We start from the raw sequence: 21,865 nt of genomic DNA on the forward strand, positions 1-21,865 counted from the left end.
TTTGGTCATCCCGCCCATCACTAGTGTTTAGCTGGGGACTTAACTATAACACGGCACACCGGAGAAAAACAACAACAACATATCCGTCGAGTACAAAGTTCAGAGCTTGTTTTCTGCAGAAAAACACACCGCACCTGTCAAGCAGACGCAGATCCCTGAGGCTGTGCTCAAGCACACCGCACTTTCAAGGCTGACATTTACATGGATTTATCATACATCTCACTGCCTGAACAACTGAAAAGTGCTGAATGCACATTGTTGTCGATAGTATCTGTACCGTTCAAATTTTAGTACCGCAATTTAAATGCTGGTATACTACGCAACCCTACATTACACTCAGGTCAGTCTTCCCAGCCGGCTAGATCCTCACGCCAGCTTTACAGCCAGATCACACACACACAGATTAACCTGAGAGAGACTGTGTGTGAACCTGTAGGGCTCAGTCAGTCACCCAATCCAGTTAAGACCATACGCCAGGGTTAATGTGTTAGGACCAGAAATCACACTATAAAAATAATCATTATCCAAAGGATTTTCACCATGGACCTTTTTTTAAGGAATGCGCCGAAATTTCGCCCGCCGAAAATTATCGGCTGAAAATGGCATTTTCGGTTTCTGGCCGAAAGAAAAGAAAGACCGAAAATATGTGGATATTGATATGAATAAATTGATCTTCAATTTTTTAATATAGGCCTATTTTCTCTCCAATTTTACTTTAGTTAAATAAAAGTGTGGCTATGTATTGGCTTGTATTTTTAAAAATCAGATTAATTAAATTATTGTGTTAAAAAAAGGCTTATAATAACACAATTATACACAAAAAAAAGATTTATTTAAAAAAGACTTTTTTGTTTTTTTTTCGCTTCCGGCCCAGATTTTTAATTCCGGTGCATCCTCATCATTTTTATTGGCTATATTCATGCCTACCTATATTTATATACATGTCATTCCAGTTGTGTATGTAGATGCGATACCTTTGTTATAAAGCCAATATTAACATTTCAGTGATTGTTGGGGCAATTCATTCCCAAAAGACGATCAACTGGGGAGAATCCCAGCTGAAGTCACACTGACCCGACAACTGCTGTTGGGTTCTGGTGGGTCAGTGTGTTAACCCAGTTTTCACAGACTGAACATTCAATGCGACTCTTTTACTTCTGTAGTGGTGAATGAGAGGCTGCAGCAAATATGATCCTCGCGTTCCCATTTGCTCCAATAGCAAAAGAAAAAAGTCATTCCCATGAGTCGGAAGAAGAGAAGAGGTCTGTGAAAGGGTCCATTGGTGTTTGTCCAGTCTGGCGTTACTGTCAACAGTGGGTTTTAATGAATTCACTATTACACTTTAGGTGTTTGCAGTTTTATATTAAGAGATGTTCATTTTCAGTGGACTCAAATTAAGTCAGTTCACAGTACTATCAGTATAATACTAGTTTTTAAACTCGAACTGTTTGAAGCAATCGGTTTCCCAAATGATCCGAGTTACCTTCCATGGTAACTGGCCAAACAACTGGAGCAGAAATAACTGTGAATTGTGATTTTGTAACATTTTGGGTAGTGAGGAAAAGTACACATGGGATAAAAGACAGCCGACAGAGTCAGACTTCAGCTGCAGATTTAATATTTCTAAGACGGCAAAAAAGCTAAAACTCTTTTCCTACACTTTATGGATCATCTTAAATGTGTAAAAATACTACAGGCACTGCTCTACTGTAAACAACAATATACACAATTTACACAATATATGAACACGCTGAATGCATTCATTGCTTTACCAAACATTAACAATAAAGGCATTTACAGTAAAGCTTCTTGTCTATGAAAAATGATGCCTTCTTTCAGAGACGAACAACTTCACGTCAAGACACACGTTTGCTGCAGTGTGAGCCGGTCTAAACACGTATGGTATGTTACTCATGTTTGAACAGTGTTAATTCAGCCCTGTATCATTCGTGTTGAAGTCTATGTTTAGGTCGATAACAACACAAACTTGGCAGAAAACACATTAAACACTAGTTTGCTGGAACAGGTGTGTTTATTTTCAGATTTAAGCAATAAATCAGTTATTAATGTAAATACAATACAATAATAACTAATTTAACTAATAAAGTTACGCCACAACTTTTATTTATATGTAGAGTAGCATGTTACATCTTGCGTTAGAAAGTTACTGATCGGATAGCTTTTGTTAAAACGCTTCCATTTACACTTGGCATTGGCAACATACCCGCAAAATTAATAAAATATAATCTTACGATTATATGAATAATGAATACAAATATGATCTTGGTGTGGAGATGCTCAGCCGCTACAAAGCGCGCTCGCATGTTTATGTTTTATGAAGAATGAAAGATCCGCACACGAAAATGACCAGAGGCCACAAATAAAGTGCGAAAGTGGGAAAAAAAACTCAAGTTGCGCCAAAAACTTTTTTGGGTTCAACCCTTCATCAGTGCCATGTGTTTCCTGCGGGAATTTACCCCAAACAATGTAATATGCCGGAATCTGACTTTATCCCATAGAAAAATATTTACATAAATAGTCTACATAATTATACTTGCAATTCACAAAAACTACATCTATTCAAAGCTTTGACAAATCTAAAAACCGGACCATTAATATATTCTCATTCCCATTATTGGGAATATCACAAAAAAGTACCATAACAATACATTACCTACACACACATAAAAATCAATCAACATTTATAGAAAACAATTGAGAGTTAATTCCTCATTAATGCGGATTTAGACATTTTAGACCACTTACACACTCTCTGTAAAAGTCTATTGAAGACGCCATTATGTCTACATATAGGCTGAAGGTTATGAGAAGATAATGTACATGAAAAACATGCCATCAAATGCACTTATAAAGCACTTTCAAACCATAATAATGGACCAAAGTGCCGTACAGAGATGAAATAAAACTCTAAAATAAACTCAGCACAACACCAACATCATACAGCGAAATCACTCGCATTCATCCGACCCAATCAAACGCTAAAAGCCTGATGATATAGGCTAAACAAGTCTTTAAGTCCCTTTTTGACTTCATGAATAGCGGCAATGGATTTCAAAAGTGTACGATCTCCACTTTGCTTTAAACGAGAGCGAAGACGACATTGAGATTGGAGACAGCAAGTCCTTCATACACACAAAAGCAAGCTCACATCGTACGTCTGTGAAGGCCAAGAGCCGGTCTAGAGACGATGCAAGTGGACTTAAAAACACATCACTGAACCAGAGGTCACATACAGGAAGAATTCACATTACGCCCTGGAAAACAGGCAGTGGATCGTGGAGAATCCACCAGGAAAACATCCTGGACATGGAAGAACAGAGGAAATCCTATCCTGTACTCCACTCACCGGGAACATGATAACAACCCAGCACCTCTGCTAGTTAGACAATGCTTTGAAGCTTGAAGCCTTTCAGCTGCACTGACTAAAGTGGTGCTTGTCTACGGCCCATTACTGAGACGCTTTGATTCTGCATCAAGACTTGTGCCGTTACACTGGAAATATGTGTGTGTGTACAGCATTCAAAAGCAGTGTGTTAGTCAGACAGTGACTTCTTATTTCATTATGGACTTGGCACCACAGACCCTTTGAAACCCCTGAAGGTGCGCTTACATTAATACCTACACTAACATTAGGCTAAGTCATCTCCATGTGAAGGACACACAGGACAAAAAATTCCCAGATGCACAATCCCGATTTGAGTTTGTTGAACTTGGTTGGAAGTGATCCCTGAAGGCCTGTTCACACTAGGAAGAATATTCAGTGGGAAATTTCGGTGCACTAAACATTTTAATTTCAATGAACAGCTCTTTTACAGTATGTAGACCTTGTGCGCCAGAGAAACAAGCACACCCATCTTAAGAATATTGTCTTTGAACTTCCGGTTTTGCGTCCGCTCTGTATATTCCTATTTGCATTGCTGTCCAGGAGTAATTAGCTTTTGAAGTGGATTTACTTAATGTAAAGTTAACGAAAGTTATCAAGAGCATTGTAATAATGTTTAAAGCAGATGTCTTAACAAATGTCAATAGAACGGGAAGATTTTAAAACGAGACATTCATTCTAGGGTTGTGCCGATGGACGATATCATCGTCCATCGTGATGGCTGACCGACATCACGATGGAGAGCCACCATCGTGATGCCACGCCCCCCACCCTGTCAGACCAGCCCAGTCTCACGGCAGTTCGTTTTCGTGTGTACACCAGTGGTTGGGAACCTATGGCTCGTGTGGCTCGCAAGGTCTCTGACCCTTTACCAACAAACGCTAAAAAAAATGAAGACGTATGTGTTCAGTGCTGTTCACGAGTGTCACGAGTCACCACAGCAATCAACCAAACGCTTACGTTTCTGTGGTAACCTAACAGTTACAGCTCCTGCACTGGGGTTCAAGCAGAACAGCTTGTTTAAGGTGATGGCGAAATTCATTTTAAAACAGCAATGAAAATGTAAAAGTAGGCTTTATAAACTTTAATACATCCTTTTATTGAAATGGGTGCTTTGCTGTGCAAAGAGAAACATTTCACCCTGTTGGCCGCTGCCTGGTACTTTCACTTTTGCCGCAGAGACCCTTTATGTCCTATAAATGTATCGTATTGTTGATAATCCGCACAGATTTCAGTTGACGATTATGTAAAGTTCATAACAAAACATGAATGAGAAAGAAAAGAGCAGGATGTTCTATTGAAAAGCAATATTAAAAGCACGATAAGTCGCGAAAGAGAACTGAATTCTACTGACAGGATGGTGCGCGCGCGCTCCGAGCGCAACATGGTCAAGTAGTCTTTGTCTTCGGTTGCGCGCCTGAACGGCCAAATAAACAGAAATATTTAAAAATGCCAAACTGAGTATTCCCGTGGCGTAAACACAGTAGATGTAAGTAGCTACAATGTGCACTCTCCCTGTCTCTTCGTGATCGTCAGCACACAACCCCCCCCCCCCCCCCCCCGACGATATCATCGTCCATCGCGATGTTTTACTGTAAACATCGTCAACTGCCAATTTAGGGGACATCGCCCAACCCTAATTCATTCATTAATATATAAGATCACTGTGGAAATCCAGACCGAAAGACAAAAGACAACGATCGAGACAAAACAGTTGGTGTGGAGGATGTGTCAAAACCAAATCAAACAGTTTCTATTGGTCAAACTTCCAAATGACGTTGGAAAACACTGCGCGATGCGATCGGATCCCGGAAGACCCATAGCTTTATCCAAGCAGCATGTCAAGTCACTCCGTGGGGACTTTCTCAAGATCTACACATCATGTTGTGTTGTGTGTGGGCTCGTTTGAATCGAGACAACCCGCTCTAAATAAAGATGCATGATTTCCTATGGTTTACTAATATTTTGCATAGGTGCAAACCAGGACATGCCGCTAAAGCTTCATCTGTATACGGTTTACATGCACTTTGGCGACGACTTTTTACGGTCATTAAATTGCGGCCCGTTTGGGAGATCGGCAAAATTTTGTGACTACCGATTGAGTCACATTAGCGTTGATCGGAGCATCCCTAGTTTATCCCAAGCCGACCCAAATATACTTTGATCCAAATATAACAGATTCGCTTGGCTACTTGATTTGGGCAAAAATGTTACATTTATATTTGACAATAATTTACTTCTGGGTTCCTTGTGTTTATTCTGCAATAATGACCAGCTGACTGTACTAAGCCACTGTTTTTCCATTGTTAAATGAAGATTAGTTGATCCTCAGACATCAACTGCAATTTTTCAATGCCTTCATTTTGATGGTTACAGTTCATTTGGTTATAAGAGTATTTTTAACCCTCAGGTTGTGTTCAAAACCCTTGAACACAAAAAAAGTTTTTTTTTTTTTTGATTAAATAAATTAGAAATATAAAACTAGTCCTAATTGAAAGAAAACAAGTTGACAAAAAGATTGATTCCAATATTGGGTGATAATATAGTATAGTAATGAGTGATTTATAAGCTATTTTTTGTAGGCCGGTCATTTTTGACCGGGAACACCACAAGTGTAGTAACATGGTGACAAACATGATCATAAGATCATAGATCTTAGATCATAAGACAGATGTACTCATTCTGCTTCGGGCAACAAAAAACTAGTTCATTTGCATTACAAGCTCTAGACTAGGATTTCAATATTGTATAATGTAAGAAACCTGATTTACACTCAAGCTTTATCACCATGATCCATCCGTTACAGAGCTGCAAATGAAAAACAGACCTTCGAGTTTAAGCCTGAGTCTGATGATGGGAAAGAAGCATTTAGTCTTGGTGGGAAGAAAGCCTTTAAAGAGCTTGATAAAGACTAGTGTCTGCATCCGGTAAACATTTCCCCCAGCACCCACCAATCCCCCGCTGATTCACAACTTCAATGTCTAATGCCATCATTACAACCAGCTGGCACGCTATGGTACACTAAACAAAAAGAAAGACAAGTCTGAATCGCACCCACAACTAGTTTAGGCACTCGTAGGGCACAAACCCACTGTGTCCTTGTACCAAACACACACATGCACACACAAGAAGAACGTCATTAACAACAACACATCTGGATAAATAAACCTGGAACCAGTCAGAATGCTGGAGCTCGGCCAAATTCCCAAGAAGCCATTGGCTGAAACTAGAAATACACAGTTCAGCAGATTGTGTTATTGACCGAAACTTCTGTTTGTGATTATCACAGACCAGGTGTCCTTAAACGATACACATTACACATTTTTCCGCAATCAAATTCAGTAAATGTGGTCATGATTATTTAGCAAATCCAGAACTTACATTTTAACATTTTAAAAGGAATGTTCCAGTAAAATCAGAAATGTCAAAGTTAGACTTGTGCTCACAGGTAGTCGCTTTTTGTGTAAATGTGACGAGTTGAATGCATTTCTTGGTCAAAATCCTTTGTTGGTGCAAATGTAAAATGAAATGTAAACACAAAACTAAAAAAAAACATTTAAATTGTCAAAATAGATGTGCATTTTGTGGCCTTCAAGTTGGTCAGAAAGAGCGTGATTACAAGTTCTGAGAGCATGAATGACCAAGCAAAGTCATGTTTACTTTGTGGGAAACTCGTAATTCTAGACGATACAAGATCTTACCGAGTTGTGACTATGAAGGACAGTGTCAAATTAAAATATGGCGTAAACAAACACTAATCTAGAATATAGACAATATAGCAATAATCTATACACAGAGATCAGTGAGCCGCAAGTCTGTCGCAAATAGGTTCACATTGATTAGTAGGGGTGGGAAACTTTTGGTGCCTCACGATTCACTTCTTGAGGTCACGATTCGATTTCGATTCGATGTGTGCATAGATTTGATTGTGATTTACTGTTTTGTGTTACTTTTCGTATTTGACTGCTTAATAGACAGTTTAATAGGTATAGAAGAAACATGCTCAACTCAAAGATAAGTTTAATCAAGTGCACTTGAAGCAGAATTAGGTCCTGAGAGTGTAAAGCACTCTTTGTTTGAAAAAGTATATTTGTTCTTCATTTTATTGCTAAATGAGTCTTTTCTGACACATTGTGACACATTTTCACTCTACCAAAGCATAAAAATACCATGTTTGCATATATTGAGAAAACATGCCGAGTTCACATACTCGTTTCTCTGAAAAACACTTCTACATCCAGTTATTTTACTTTGAAATGTGCGTTTCCAGGCTGGAATGTTTGTTTTGGTCTGTGATACACGTTGCCAATTTTCATTGTCCATTGTGTTCGTTTCTGTTGCGTATCTCAAACTGGCGACCCGTGTGAGCGCCGTCGAGTCTGAGGAGCAGGAGGCGGGAGAAATAACGATTTTGAATTGGACTGCAGTACCTATTTCGACCACTAGTTGTCAATCTTACAGACTGCACCTTTAACTGAAGACTGCTCTAAAGCTACATGCCACTGATGGAGAACCTTTAAGAGAGGGTTTCTCTCACAACAAGTGGGCTCTATTTGCATTTCACTAGTAGATAAACACCAGTAATCTTTGAGAGACTCCATTTCAACAGCGGCTTGACACGTTCAGACACTCTGGACGACTCGCCTGCTCGCAGCCTGTGTGTGAAACAACCGGAAACGCTTCCTGATCACGGCCGTTCTCTCATTAGTCCCGCTCCGAGAACATGGGTGTTGTATAGATGAGTCAAACAACCCTATGAACCCTAGTGGGAGGAAAGCGGAGGCCGGACACACACCTGCAGGCTTGCTCTGTTTTAATGCACTGAATCCTCTCAGACACACACACACAGATCCTGTGCCCGTGGTGGACCCACAGTAAACATGATAATGTACTGGTGGTAGCATAATTTTATTAGGGCTGTGAAACGATAAATCGTATCCGAAATAAAAGTTTGTTTACCTACACAATATATGTGTGTGTGTGTGTGTGCTGTGTATAATTATTTTGCATATATTAATACACACACACATGCATATATGCATACAAGTATTTTATATATAACATTTTTCTTAAATATATACATGTGTGTTTAAATAATTATACATAGTACACACACATACATTTTGTAAACACAAACTTTTATTTTGGATGCAGATTTGATCATAGCAAAACTTGCTAAACATTACCAAATAATATAGTATAAGAATAAGATAATATGGTCAGAACTGAAGCCTCGTTACAGGTGAGATGAATCTGCATTTATCATGCACATTGTTGTCTGAAGTACCAGTACTTTTGGTACCAAGTCGATTCTGAAATGTATCATGTCATGTAGGGCTGAACGATTAATTGCATTAGCGATAATATCGCGATATGATGAAATGCGATTTTTTAAACCGCAAAGCTGCGATTATAGTCTGGTCACGTGACACGCGAGAGTAAACCAGTCTGATTTACAGATGAAGCATCAACTTGGCACGCGACACATATAGACCTGGCTACAGGAAATAACAGTTTAATGTTTAATTTATGTTATATTGTGTTATAGATTCTCTCCAACGATTCTGTATTGTATATGTCTGAGCTTAGTTTTAAACACAGACGTGTACGACGCGCGTGCTTTATAAACAACCGTAGCCTATTATGCTTGCTTCTAATTCCTCTGTCTCTCACACACACACACGACACCACTCGAACCTTACGAGAAATAATCTTTAATAAAGTTCGGAAAAGTTGAAGCGACTCGAGTTACAAGGACATTCGCGGGCTTCATTGCGCAAGATATGAGATACGCGCAGTCTGCGTGATGTTACTTCAGTAAGTTAGTGCGCGGTCTCGCCCGCCGGTATTTTACTAACAAATGTTCTACGAAGGCATCATATGTCTTGGAATGCAGTTGTCTTATATATTAAAAATATGAAAATCACCGACAGAAGCTGCTTTCAATTTCAAATACTCACGTGCGTTTTGCGAAGAGCATTTGAGCATGCGGCTGTGAGCGAGTCTACGTGGTTAAATGTACGTTTACATCTCAAAATGCTTTTATGACGCGAATTTACCGGTAATGTGACACAGTCAGTTATTAAACAAACAGGACAAACCACATCTTATAATTTCAAAAGAGATGAACACGTTCAGACAGCCTACTCTTAAATACTGAAAGCACTCTTTGTTTATTGCTTGTAATATTTTTTTCCCTCTTTGTTATTTGTTTTGAAGCTATATTTGTTAAAATTAACATGTAATTGCATTAATTTAGTTTTTTAATGTGTAATTATTATAAGTAGGCCTACTTATAATTATGTAATTAAATATTTTAAGTTTTATTAATAAGATCAATTAAAGAAAAAAAATGTATCGGCTCATGAGGTGCCTAGAGATTCCCTTCCCTATTTTACAATGATTTATTGCTTGTTTTTGTTGAAAAATAGAAAAGATAAAGAGCTTAAAAAATAATCGCATATTAAATCGCAATCGCAATATTGGTAAAAAAAATCGCAATTAGATTATTTTCCAAAATCGTCCAGCCCTAATGTCATGATCATAAGTCATCATGAAAGAAAATTCATCTATTTTCTAAATGCATCTTAAAGATGTTGATTAGATGATGGTGGATCTTCAGATCTAACATCCAAATCAACAACCGATTAGGGCTTGAATTTTGTTTTGTGCAAATGGGAGGGGGGGGGGGGATTACCCTCTTATGTGACTATTTTAATATATTATAATTTTATAAATATTTTAATTTAAGGGGGGAGTTGGGGGGCATTTAGCAGACATATTTAAAAAAATACATATATTTATCTCAGCTAATGTTTACTCAACTACAATGGGGTAATTTTGTTGTGCATAAGTTTAGACTGGGCAAGTAAAGATTCGGTCAACAGTCCCGACTTGTATCACGTTTGTAGTGCAAATGCGGTGCTGTGAAGTCATAGTTTGAGCATTTTGATAGAGAGAGAGAGAGAAGAGAGAGAGCAAAACTACAAAAGCCCACACCGAAACTCGAGCCCTGCTGATGCATATAGTAAAGTCCCTGCTCTTCATTTCTTTTTCAGTAATCCGCTTCACTCGAATGTACAGCGATACAGAAGACAAGACATCAGTGCTTCCATTACACTGCGACTTTAAATAGTTGGAGGGAGTGTTACAATAGTTTTTGCCATGGTATCAAAATGTGTTCTCCGAGAACCAATACATTTTACAGGCATTTGTACCGACTACTGAAATGTTGGCATCGTGACACCACTACTAATCATGAAACAGAAAATTTTGTGTAAAGTATTGAGAAAAGTATTAATATTGGTTAATATTTTGCAAGCATCCCTGGTGTTAGTTACAAAGTCTACCAACAGCCTTGTCAACAGATAATGTAAAACATGCCTCGTCATGTGCTTGTCCTCTGCTTATCTAAAAAAAAAAAAAAAAACAGGATTTTTTTGTGGTGTAAATTATTCTGAAGCAATGAAGCAATATTCTCATCAGTGTTCTACCAGCTTTGACATTTTAAAATCTGCATTTGTGTGATATTTATTTATCTTTTACCATTATAAAAGGGATCAATTCAAAAGTTTAAATTTGATCAATAAATTAATTTAGAACAATAAGACACTATAGGGTTGTTGCCATTCAAATTAAATCATTTACACTGAAAAATTACAACTGAATCAAAAAGTTATGAGATAGTTAAACATTTTTTGAATATACAAATAAGAAATGTTGGAAAGAATGATATTTTTAAACATGAAACTAAACCACCAGTAGGTGGCGGCAGGTGACTGTCTTAAAGGGATAGTTCACTTTGAAATTAATTTTTGATATGTTTTAGCTTACCTCAAGGGCATCCAAGATGTAGGTGTCTTTGTTTCCGCATTAGTTTCAATTTTGATATTTTTAGGTCAAACCGTTCTTGTCTGTCAGTCATATAATGCAGGTCGATGGTCACTGGCTCAAAACACAAGCACAGAGTCCAAATTAAAACAATTCCCCATCGTCCAAATGAAACAATTCCCCATCATAAGTACACATTGATGGCATAAGACACGAAACGAGCGGTTTGTGTGAGAAAACGAACAGTATTTATATCGTTGTTATCTCTTGAAAACAGCACACGTCCAAATGATCTGACGGCGCGGGCGGGTATAGATGTATACACTAGATGTCGCCTTCGCTACTGCAGTTCATTGGAACGAAACCGTAGCCAAGGCGACATCTATGTATATAGATGGCATCTATATGGCATCGAAGCTCTGGAAAAATGGGCCATTTTCAACAATCAGAGACTTGCCTGCAATTGAAACTTATGAGTTTCATTTGGACGATGGGGAATTGTTTTAATTTGGACATGTGCTTGTGTTTTGAGCCAGTGACCATCGACCTGCATTATATGACTGACAGACAAGAACGGTTTGACCTAAAAATATCAAAATTGAAACTACTGCGGAAACAAAGACACCTACATCTTGGATGCCCTTGAGGTAAGCTAAAACATATCAAAAATTAATTTCAAAGTGAACTATCCCTTTAATGAGGGAGTCATTGAGTCGTTTAATCAAACGATTCATTCAAACGGCTGATTCATTAAAGAATGAGGGAGTAAATTAAAGGGTCATTGAATCTTTAACTCAACCGATTCATTCAAAACGCTGAATCATTCAGTAATGAAATGCGGTTACGTGTTCCTGTGAGATGCATTATGGTTCCACTGTGATCTTTGTTTGGAACTATTTTCGCTGCTGAAACAGAACAAAAACAGTCAATATTGCATCTAAAATTTAAGTGACTTAATATTAACTTGTTTATTGAGCTGTTGTATGAAATCAGTGTCACATTTTCACGTTACAGTATTCAGGAAGACATCGCCCTTTGCCGTATGTTGCTTAAGTGTATCATGTCATAAATATAAAAACTCCACATTTTTAATTTTTAGAATATTATAGAACATTTAGAACCTTGTAACCGTCAATCCATTCCATCTTTATTAATCGCCACTTACACTACATGTAATAAAACCAGAATCATTCCCGCATTTTGGGGATTCCCTAGTTACTTTTTTGTTAGTGATGTTTTAATCGGACTACTTCTCCGGCCAGGCAAACAAAATTCTCTATATAAAAAATCCACTTATCCTGAACAAGCCTTAATGTCGAGCCCTGCATCTGTTGTAAAACATTTTTAGTGGCATAAGTAGTTTTTTAAACTTCAGAATATATTTCAACATTTCAGTAGCTTTAAATAAACTGTATAATCCTAGCTCACATTTTATCAACCATAGGAAACCCTGCAATCTGATTATCATTATTCGCCATTGAAAACCCACATAAGTGGAGCACTAGTTATGAGCCGTAAGAGCCATGGACATACATTAAGGAAATAAATCTGGTCAGCAGCAGCAGGAGCTCTAGAAATGCTGAACTGAGTCAGCGAGAAGGGCTTTATTTTCTCTGAGTCAGTGGCATAAACAGACCGGCCTCATCACTTTCCAAGAGCTCTGTCTTATTACTCCTTTCATGTGTTCGGATAAGAGCATGTCAGTCCTTTTCATAAAACCCTTTTCCTAAGAGCTCCTCGGTATGTAGCTCAATGGAGCGGGACAAAATAACCCGGAAACTGCGCGGACTCTGTGCCTGAAAAAACTCAGCGGGTTTCCTCAGAACTGGATCACCTGGCGTTCACAATCACAAACATCTGCTAATGGTCTCTGGCCTTTTCGCGTGCGTGTGTTAAATATTTGCTCTAATTGGATTATGTTGGCTTGGTAAGGAGGCCAAAGTGTGAGAGGTTTGGACCAGAGGATGGACTGTCACTAGTCCAATCACTGAAGTGCCCAATATTCAGTGAAGTGCATCAATGCATGCAGGTATGGAGTTTGTTTTGAGTGAAAAAGAGTGAAGACGGACTGACTATTGCAATAGAAAGGAACAGAACGCAGATGCATTTTTAAAGATATTTTAAAACTATTTAACTTGGCAAAGCGTCTTAATATTGTAGAATAAAAAAAAGAAAAGAAACTGAAACATAACTGAATTGTATTCCTGGGTAAATACATTTTTTGGTCCCTCTTTTTGGTGCTGCATCAAAAAATCTATGCAAGTTTTCAACTAATTTAATTATTGGTTTAAAACATTTAATAGAGTACTTTGATCATCCATTCAGATAATCTTTATGTGACACTTTTTTTTATAGATAGCAGAGGTTAATGTCATGTTTGTTAAAATAATGTGTGTTAAGTGACATGTATGGGATTTTACACAATACATAATTAAGAGCCAGTTTAGGGCTGCCCTCGAGTAAAGATTGTTCTAGTCGACTAGTCGTCGTTCATTTAAGCTATTAGTCGACTAATTGCGCGTTTATATTAATAAGCCATAAATCATAACAACAAGCCTTTAATTGCCTATAAGAAACATGCAGCCTAATCAGCACTCAAACGCACGCATACGGAAAGCGTAATGATTATGAATGTGTCGTAAAATAAACAGAAGGAGAGCGTCTAAACATTTGAATAATTTATTGATAATGTTTTCTGTGTTTTTGGCTGCAAATTTTTAATCAAATATGCTGACTCGTCATATCTAGCTGTGCACGTTTCATACGGATTACATAGGCTAATCGTATAATATTTATTGTTAATTTAAAAGTAGACATGTCAAGCTTTCTATAGATATATTCCTCATGTCTGTGAGGCAAGTATACGTGAAAGCGAGTGCTGTTTGAAAAAATGACTGAGTATTTTAAGTTAAACTCAAGTGATGGCGGCTTTCCACACAAACACTTGAATATGTGCATAATAATAGTGCACATTTATCTAGGTAAGTATTCACGAGTGGACTTGTAAAGTTGCTGCTACTTACATGTTTAAAGTGATAAGCCATATTTGAGGTTGATAAATGATAGATGAATGTTTGGATTTCTTGCCATTAACGATCTGTCCGTTACAGCCTGCGTGATTTCGCCAGTTTTATTTTTTTCTGCGACTAATAAAATCGAATAAAGTCGACCAAGCCTCTTCTAGTCGACTAACCTACCAGTTCCACAGACAGGGATTAGATTAAATTAGATTAAGTCAGGATAAGGCCTTCAATAAGGACATTTAAGTGGCTTTTAAGTTTTTAAACATGCCTTATTAAAAAAAACATTACTGGTGTGCATCTTGAGACAAAACAATGACACTGATATTAGGGGTGGGCGATATCTCAATATTTACGATATATCGAGATATTTTTTAAACTCGATATGGATTTTGACATATCGTATATATCGATATATTGTTTATTAATTCTGATTTCGCCACTTTGCTTGTTTGCCTTCTCTGTGCTGTGCTCGTCCCCGCCCTCCTCCGCCTCCTTGCTTTTGTTCCCCCTCCCCTCGCGTGTTGTCTCATTCAACCAAGTCCCCCGAGTCCGGTCAGGCACATCAATCTTTCCTCGCCCAGCGAGTGCTTGAAGTGTGTCAGAAACAGCGCGCGCGCGATCAGTTGTTGTTGGTAATTTTTTGTGTAGCGTCGCCTCTCGCCGCATTGCTTTTGTTTGAGGGCGCTTAACACACTCACACTTAACAGGCTCCCCTGTAGAAACGGGCCTGGCAGCTCGCGCCAGGTCTAGACACGGTGAAAGTTTCCTGATTGTGACGGATGGCCGAATTTACATGACACATTATAAATTAGCATTAGCCTAAGTTACCTATTCTGCTATAGATACAGTGCCAAAAAGAAGAGAAGAGAAAAAAGGTGGATAAAGACAGAGGTAAAGTGATGTAATGAATGAACCGTTTATCTAATTGCATAGTAGTAAGATACTGTAATTTAATGGCAGATATTTTTACCTTATGCTAGCAGTTGTTCTGAGTTCCCCAGAGGCCCCAGACAGTGTGATTTTGTAACAATCATGTCAATTTTTAGATGCATTTGTATCACTTTTTTTTTAATTAATGTTTTACTCTACAGTTGTGCAGTTTTTGGGGGATATATGGCATTTTTTTATTTATTTGCCAAAATTAGTAATGATATTTCTATACAGGTTTATTTAAAATAGTGCAATATGTATTATTTCTTCCTTTATTTTACAGTTAAATTATTATTTTTGTATACAGGGATTTTTTTTTTTTTTTAAATGTCACAGAAACACTTTGTTCCTACATGAACTGCCTACCTATTTACACTTCAATAAAAAAAGACTGTGGTATTTGGCATATTTGTTTTTGCAGTAGTTTTTGGGGGGTTATTTTTCCTGTAAAGATAGATATATATATTGTATATCGAGATATAGCAAAATATATCGAGATATATTTTTTGCTCCATATCGGCCAGCCCTAACTGATATATTTTAAGATAGATCAGTGCAAGTTGCTTTCAATTAAAACAGCTCAAACATGCAGTTTAGTCTGGGACTATCTTAAGCCTTGTCTGTGAAACCGGGCATATGTCGACTAAAACTTGACTAAACAAAAACCGGACATGGTTGACTTAAATGTGATAAAAACTAAAAAGTACATTTGACACAGAAGTAAGGCCTTGTCCACACCAATACGTTTTCGGCCTTTCGTTTTGTGGACAAAGATGGTTTTGAAATGAAAATGAAATGAAAACGGACAGTTATGTCCGGTCGAACGATGTATTAATTAACTTCAGATTGGATTGTGTCGGTAATAGGCACTTAGCTAACGCTAAAAGATGTTTCATGCCTCTAACGAGTGCTTTCGCTCTTCTCTCTGATCTGAATGCAGAAAACACTTGAGTTTTGCCACAGACTCGTCCCAGCGTCTAGATCGCAACTGAATGCTTTTTCAAGCGTCTCCATACCTGGAAAAACTGTGGAAAACTACTTTTAAACAGGAAATGATGGAATATTTACGTATATTTACAGCGGGTCTATTCGCACGGGATTAGTATTACCTGAGGTCATTTTTCCGGACCACTTACTGAAGGTGAAAGTCGTCGTAATCTTTACTGACATTGTTCGTAATGATTAGTGAGATGCACATTTGGACGGGACTAAAATCACAGAGAAGCTCTGGTGATTATTACTTTACCCCTCCTCTACATGTTACACTAGTCCCGTCCGCTATACAAAAATAGCTGACAAAATTAACAATATTGTGCATTGACTTAAAAACAACTTTCAGTTTAACACACTCTTGGAAATTGTGTAAAACCCTGCATCAGAAAGAGCTTCAGAAACAGTGGGAGGAGGTTTAGAGTCTGTTTTGCTGCAAACACACACACACACACTGCTGTTGAAAACGGCTTCGACACCTCAACAACAAGCTCTGTGCTGTATGACAGAGACCCGATTCATCACTCCTCTCACTGCCACAGTTACTGCGGGAACAAAAGGCTCGCAGGGCTTTATCGCTCTGTAAATGTCACGACCACCAGCTCGTGTTTTGAGCCCGCGAGCGCTCGGGTTCTCCGTCACGGGGAGAGTTTGAAGGTCTCCTGTCCTTTCCTTTAGAAAAAGCCAACAAACACACCGTCACTTCAGCTGAAACGGAGCAGTAAGAGCCACTCAAACAGTTTCCCGGTATTTTAGAGGAGATGGACACATTTCTGTCAAACAACATGATGAGTTTGAGAGCAATGAGGGGAATGAGTTTAAATATGAGAGCACATGCGAGAAGATACTTCACCCTTTATTATCAGAGAATGCATGAATGAAATGTCACCACATTTCTGGGCTAGTATTTTCATATAGTAAAAGTTCGGATTAGTTAATAGCCGATACCGGTAATCTCATATGCATGGAAGCTTGTTTCTGCCACAGAATAATAAATAAAAAAGGTAATTGTGACTTTTTATCTCGCAATTCTGACTTTATTACACAATTGTGGGTTTATATCTCACAATTTTTACTTCATAACACACAAGTGTGGGTTTAGATCTCGCAATTCTGACTTTATAACACAATTGTGGGTTTAGATCTCGCAATTCTGACTTTATAACATGCAATTCTGACTTTATAACGCAATTGTGGGTTTAGGCCTAGGCTAGCCTATATCTCGCAATTCTGACTTTATAACATGCAATTCTGACTTTATAACACACAATTGTGGGTTTATATCTTGCCATTCTGACTTTATAACACACAATTGTGGGTTTATATCTTGCCATTCTGACTTTATAACACACAATTGTGGGTTTATATCTTGTAATTCTGACTTTATAACACAATTGTGGGTTTATATCTTGCAATTCTGACTTTATAACATGCAATTCTGACTTTATAACACACAATTGTGGGTTTATATCTTGCAATTCTGACTTTATAACACAATTGTGGGTTTATATCTTGTAATTCTGACTTTATAACACACAATTGTGGGTTTATATCTTGCAATTCTGACTTTATAACATGCAATTGACTTTATAACGCAATTGTGGGTTTATATCTCGCAATTCATACTTCATAACACACAATTCTGACTTTATAACGCAATTGTGGGTTTAGATTAGGGGTGTGCGATATGACGATTTTTGATCGTGGGCGATTAAAATGTCTCCACGATCTGCTTTTGAAGAAATATCGTAGAATCGTGCATTAGCCTATATCTGGCGCCTCTGTCCCAACATACTGAACAACGCGACGTATATTCACATCAAATGTTAACGCAGCGGAACGGGACACTGCAGTTCAAGTTTATAATTTGCATGTGCTTAAATGCCTTGTCGGTTAAACATTTAATTTGCGCGCTCATGCGCTGTTCTAACATGTGTGTTCCTCAGCGCGTACATGTGAAGCTCACATGCACTAAAAGCCTGTCTACCAGCGCCAGGATACTGGACTAAGTTATCTTTCGAGTCTTATTGTGCTTATACTGTCAAATACACACAAGGTTTACACATAAAGTCGTTTATGTCTAAAGTGAAAGCAAACTTGAGAAAATTGAGAGAAAATCTGCTATATTAGACGCGTCGCGCGCAACTCTTAAAGAGACAGTAGCAATAGTAAACACGCTGCCGCTTGTCCTTAAAGGGATAGTAATAAAAAAATAAAAATAATTATCTCATCATTTACGCACTAATGTTGTTCCAGACCTGTATTCATTTCCTTCTAATATTTTCTAATGTTTTTCTAATATTAATATTTTGAAGAATGTGGCTATCCAAACAGTAGCTGGTCCCCATTGACTTCCAAAGGAGAAACATAGGCTATACTATGGTAATCACACTGGGGTACATCAACTGTTTGGTTACCCACATTCTTCCAAATAACTTTTATTTTCAACAGAAGAAAGAAACTTATTCGAGTTTAAATCAACTTGAGAGAGTAAATTATGATAATTTGAATTTTTAGGAGAACTATCCCTTTAATGTTAATAAAACAACAAAATGCAAAGAGAAAATCACTCAATGCTCTTGACTGATAACTTTAATAGTAGCTTTAATAAGTATCAATGTTTAATTTATACAGTGAAGTCTGTTTTGTTTTATTTTCATATTTGTTCATTTAATTACTTTCTTCAATGCTACTGTTAAATACACCTACTGTAGCTGAAAATATAAAGCACTGTTTAGCCTATTTAATTTGTATATTAAGTTGTGTATGTGTAATGTGTATCTGTGATCTTAATATTTAATAACAAAGAAAATAATGACAAATATTTTTATCTTTGCCCCTGTCTGCCATTTTTTTTATTTATTTTTTATTTTGTTACCTAAGGTTTTGTTTTTAGAATATGGACATTAGATTGCCTGTAATGCTAAGTCACAAAATAGTAAAACCAACATAAAAAGAATCGTGATAAAATCGTTAATCGTGATTTTCCTGAAAAAAATCGTGATATGATATTTTTGCCATATCGCCCACCCCTAGTTTAGATCTCACAATTCTGACTTTATAACGCAATTGTGGGTTTATATCTCGCAATTCTGACTTTATAACACACAATTGTGGGTTTATATCTCGCAATTCTGACTTTATAACGCAATTGTGGGTTTATATCTCGCAATTCTGACCTTATAACGCAATTGTGGGTTTATATCTCGCAATTCTGACTTTATAACACACAATTGTGGGTTTATATCTCGCAATTCTGACTTTATAACATGCAATTGTGGGTTTATATCTCGCAATTCTTACTTCATAACACACAATTCTGACTTTATAACACACAATTGTGGGTTTATATCTCGCAATTCTGACTTTATAACAATTGTGGGTTTAGATCTGGCAATTCTGACTTCATAACACACAATTCTGACTTTATAACACACAACTGTGGGTTTATATCTCGCAATTCTGAGAAATAAAGTCAGAATTGCAAGATATAAACTCGCAATTGTGAGATAAAAAGTAGGCCTATTCTTCAAAAAATACCTTTTAAAATGTTTTATTCTGTGGCGGAAACAAGCTTATACACATATACGTGGCACGACTTCACCGAACATCAGATGTCTGGGAAGACCAGCTGTGATCAGATCACATGCAAACATGTCAACAATGCCAAAGAGAAGACTCAAACTGAACACATGTTGGCTAGAGGAAAGAGGCTAAATGCTTGCTAAAGGTAATTGCCGGCAGATAATGTTGGCTGGACATTAAAAATGATGAAGTGGTCGGAAACAACTGTACATGTATAAAACTGCAAAAATGCAAATAAACACGAAACAGCTGAGCACCGCTGAGGCGAGAGCGACACGTGAAGCTGCCAACGGCTCGGCTGAACAAACACACAGATTCTGGTTTAAAACGCATCTACATTTCTAATAAAGCAACACCAATAACTCCCAAGGGCAAAATTATACATATTACATGCAAAAACCAGTGAGACTTATAAAAAGGCAAGCCTTTTCTACTCAAGTCTCTGCAGGTCGACTCATAAAAATACTGCAGAAAAAACAAAAACAAGTCGGGCTTGGCTGTGAAAAACTTGTCACAATGTCAGGGTGTTTTTACGGTTAGAACAAGTCCTTATTGTTTCTTTCTAGAGTCTTCTTTGATAAATGTCTGATATTCCCATCTCTAGATATGCTCGGGTTCCTGCTTCAATGCATGCAAGCGTTTGTTTTGTTTTTTTTTTTCTTTCTTTTTGGCCAGGTGCAGTTTGCCTTTGAGGGGTCATTCATGTCTGTAAACGGCTCTGGACTGAAACTAAATGGACGCAATTTTGCAGTCAAAGACGAGATGTCCCCATTTTTGAGTCAGCCTCAAATTAGATTTACGAAAGTGATTTTATATACATTGAAAACATAGGCTATTGAATATGGAAGCTTGTTTCCACCACCTCCACTTTTTATCTCACAATTCTGACTTTTTTACCTCACAATTGCGAGTTTACATCTTTTTATCTCACAATTGCGTGATAGAGTCACAAATGTGTGTTATAAAGTCAGAATTGCGAGATATAAACTCACAATTCGGACTATTTTTCCTCAGAATTGCATGTTTATATCTCGCAATTCTCACTTTATAACACACAATTGTGAGATAAAAGGTCAGAATTGCATGATATAAAGTCGCAATTGTGTTATAAAAGTTTATATCTCACAATTCTGAGAAAAAAAAAAGTCAGAATTGCACGATTTTATCTCGCAACAGCAAGTTTATATCTTGCAGTTCGGACTTCATAACTCACAATTGTGAGAAATAAAGTCAGAATTTCGGGATGTAAACTCGCAATTGTGAGAAAAAGTCGCAATTATCTTTTAAAATGTTTTATTCTGTGGCGGAAACAAACTTCCAAAATTGCATGCAAGTAAAGTGTCAACTTTAATGTTTCAAATAACTTTTTGTTAAAATAAAATGGTTTCAGACACCACTAAAAATGGCTGTAAAATAATAATAATAATAGCAAACTTAAAAAATAGACAGCAAGCTTTCTTGCACTGAGAAAATGTCTTTCTCTGTGTACCCATCAACACAGGAACATTTCTTAACCATAATATCAGAAATCAAAACAACAAACTTCAATGCAACTGTTTAGTCAATATTGTCTAGAAGTGGATCAAAGACACCGTTTCCCTAGAAGAGCCGAAACAATGTGCAATCAGCCTATTATGTGCTTCATTTGGTCTCAGACCACATCACACAACACACACTTTAATGACTTTACCATCCGACACAGGAAGGAAACAGTCTCTCACAAAGAGCCCTTCACTTCTCTGATCACACGCAGACATGCACTAAACAGTCAGCTGAGAAGTGCTCGATCCAAGGAGCAATCCGACACACACAAACACACAATGCATCTTATCCATGACGCCTTCACTGGACTGGTATCATTACGTCACTATTTTGGCTGATTTAGAGTTAATCTCTAGGGTTTTTTCTTCTTTAACTACAGTCAAACCAAAGATTATTCAGACACCATGCAGATATATGTGGTTTTACTACTGGGTGCAGGACACTATAGGTCATTTATGTGAGTGAAGTAAAGTGTGTGACATATTATACCCAATAATTCTTCATACAGTGACTACCAGTAACATTTATAAAGATTTGGGACCAAAAATGATTCAGACACTTT

The 21,865-nt window shown here is 37.4% G+C and overlaps 1 protein-coding gene across 1 annotated transcript in view; it reads right to left on the reverse strand.

The window, feature by feature from the left end:
- Nucleotides 1–21,865, reverse strand: part of mosmoa (modulator of smoothened a) — a 46,040-nt gene that overhangs the window by 19,724 nt on the left and 4,451 nt on the right. The window lies entirely within an intron of this gene.

The sequence above is a fragment of the Scardinius erythrophthalmus genome (assembly GCF_964197995.2).
Source record: "Scardinius erythrophthalmus genome assembly, chromosome: 1".
In the NCBI taxonomy this organism is placed as follows: Eukaryota; Metazoa; Chordata; class Actinopteri; order Cypriniformes; family Leuciscidae; genus Scardinius; species Scardinius erythrophthalmus.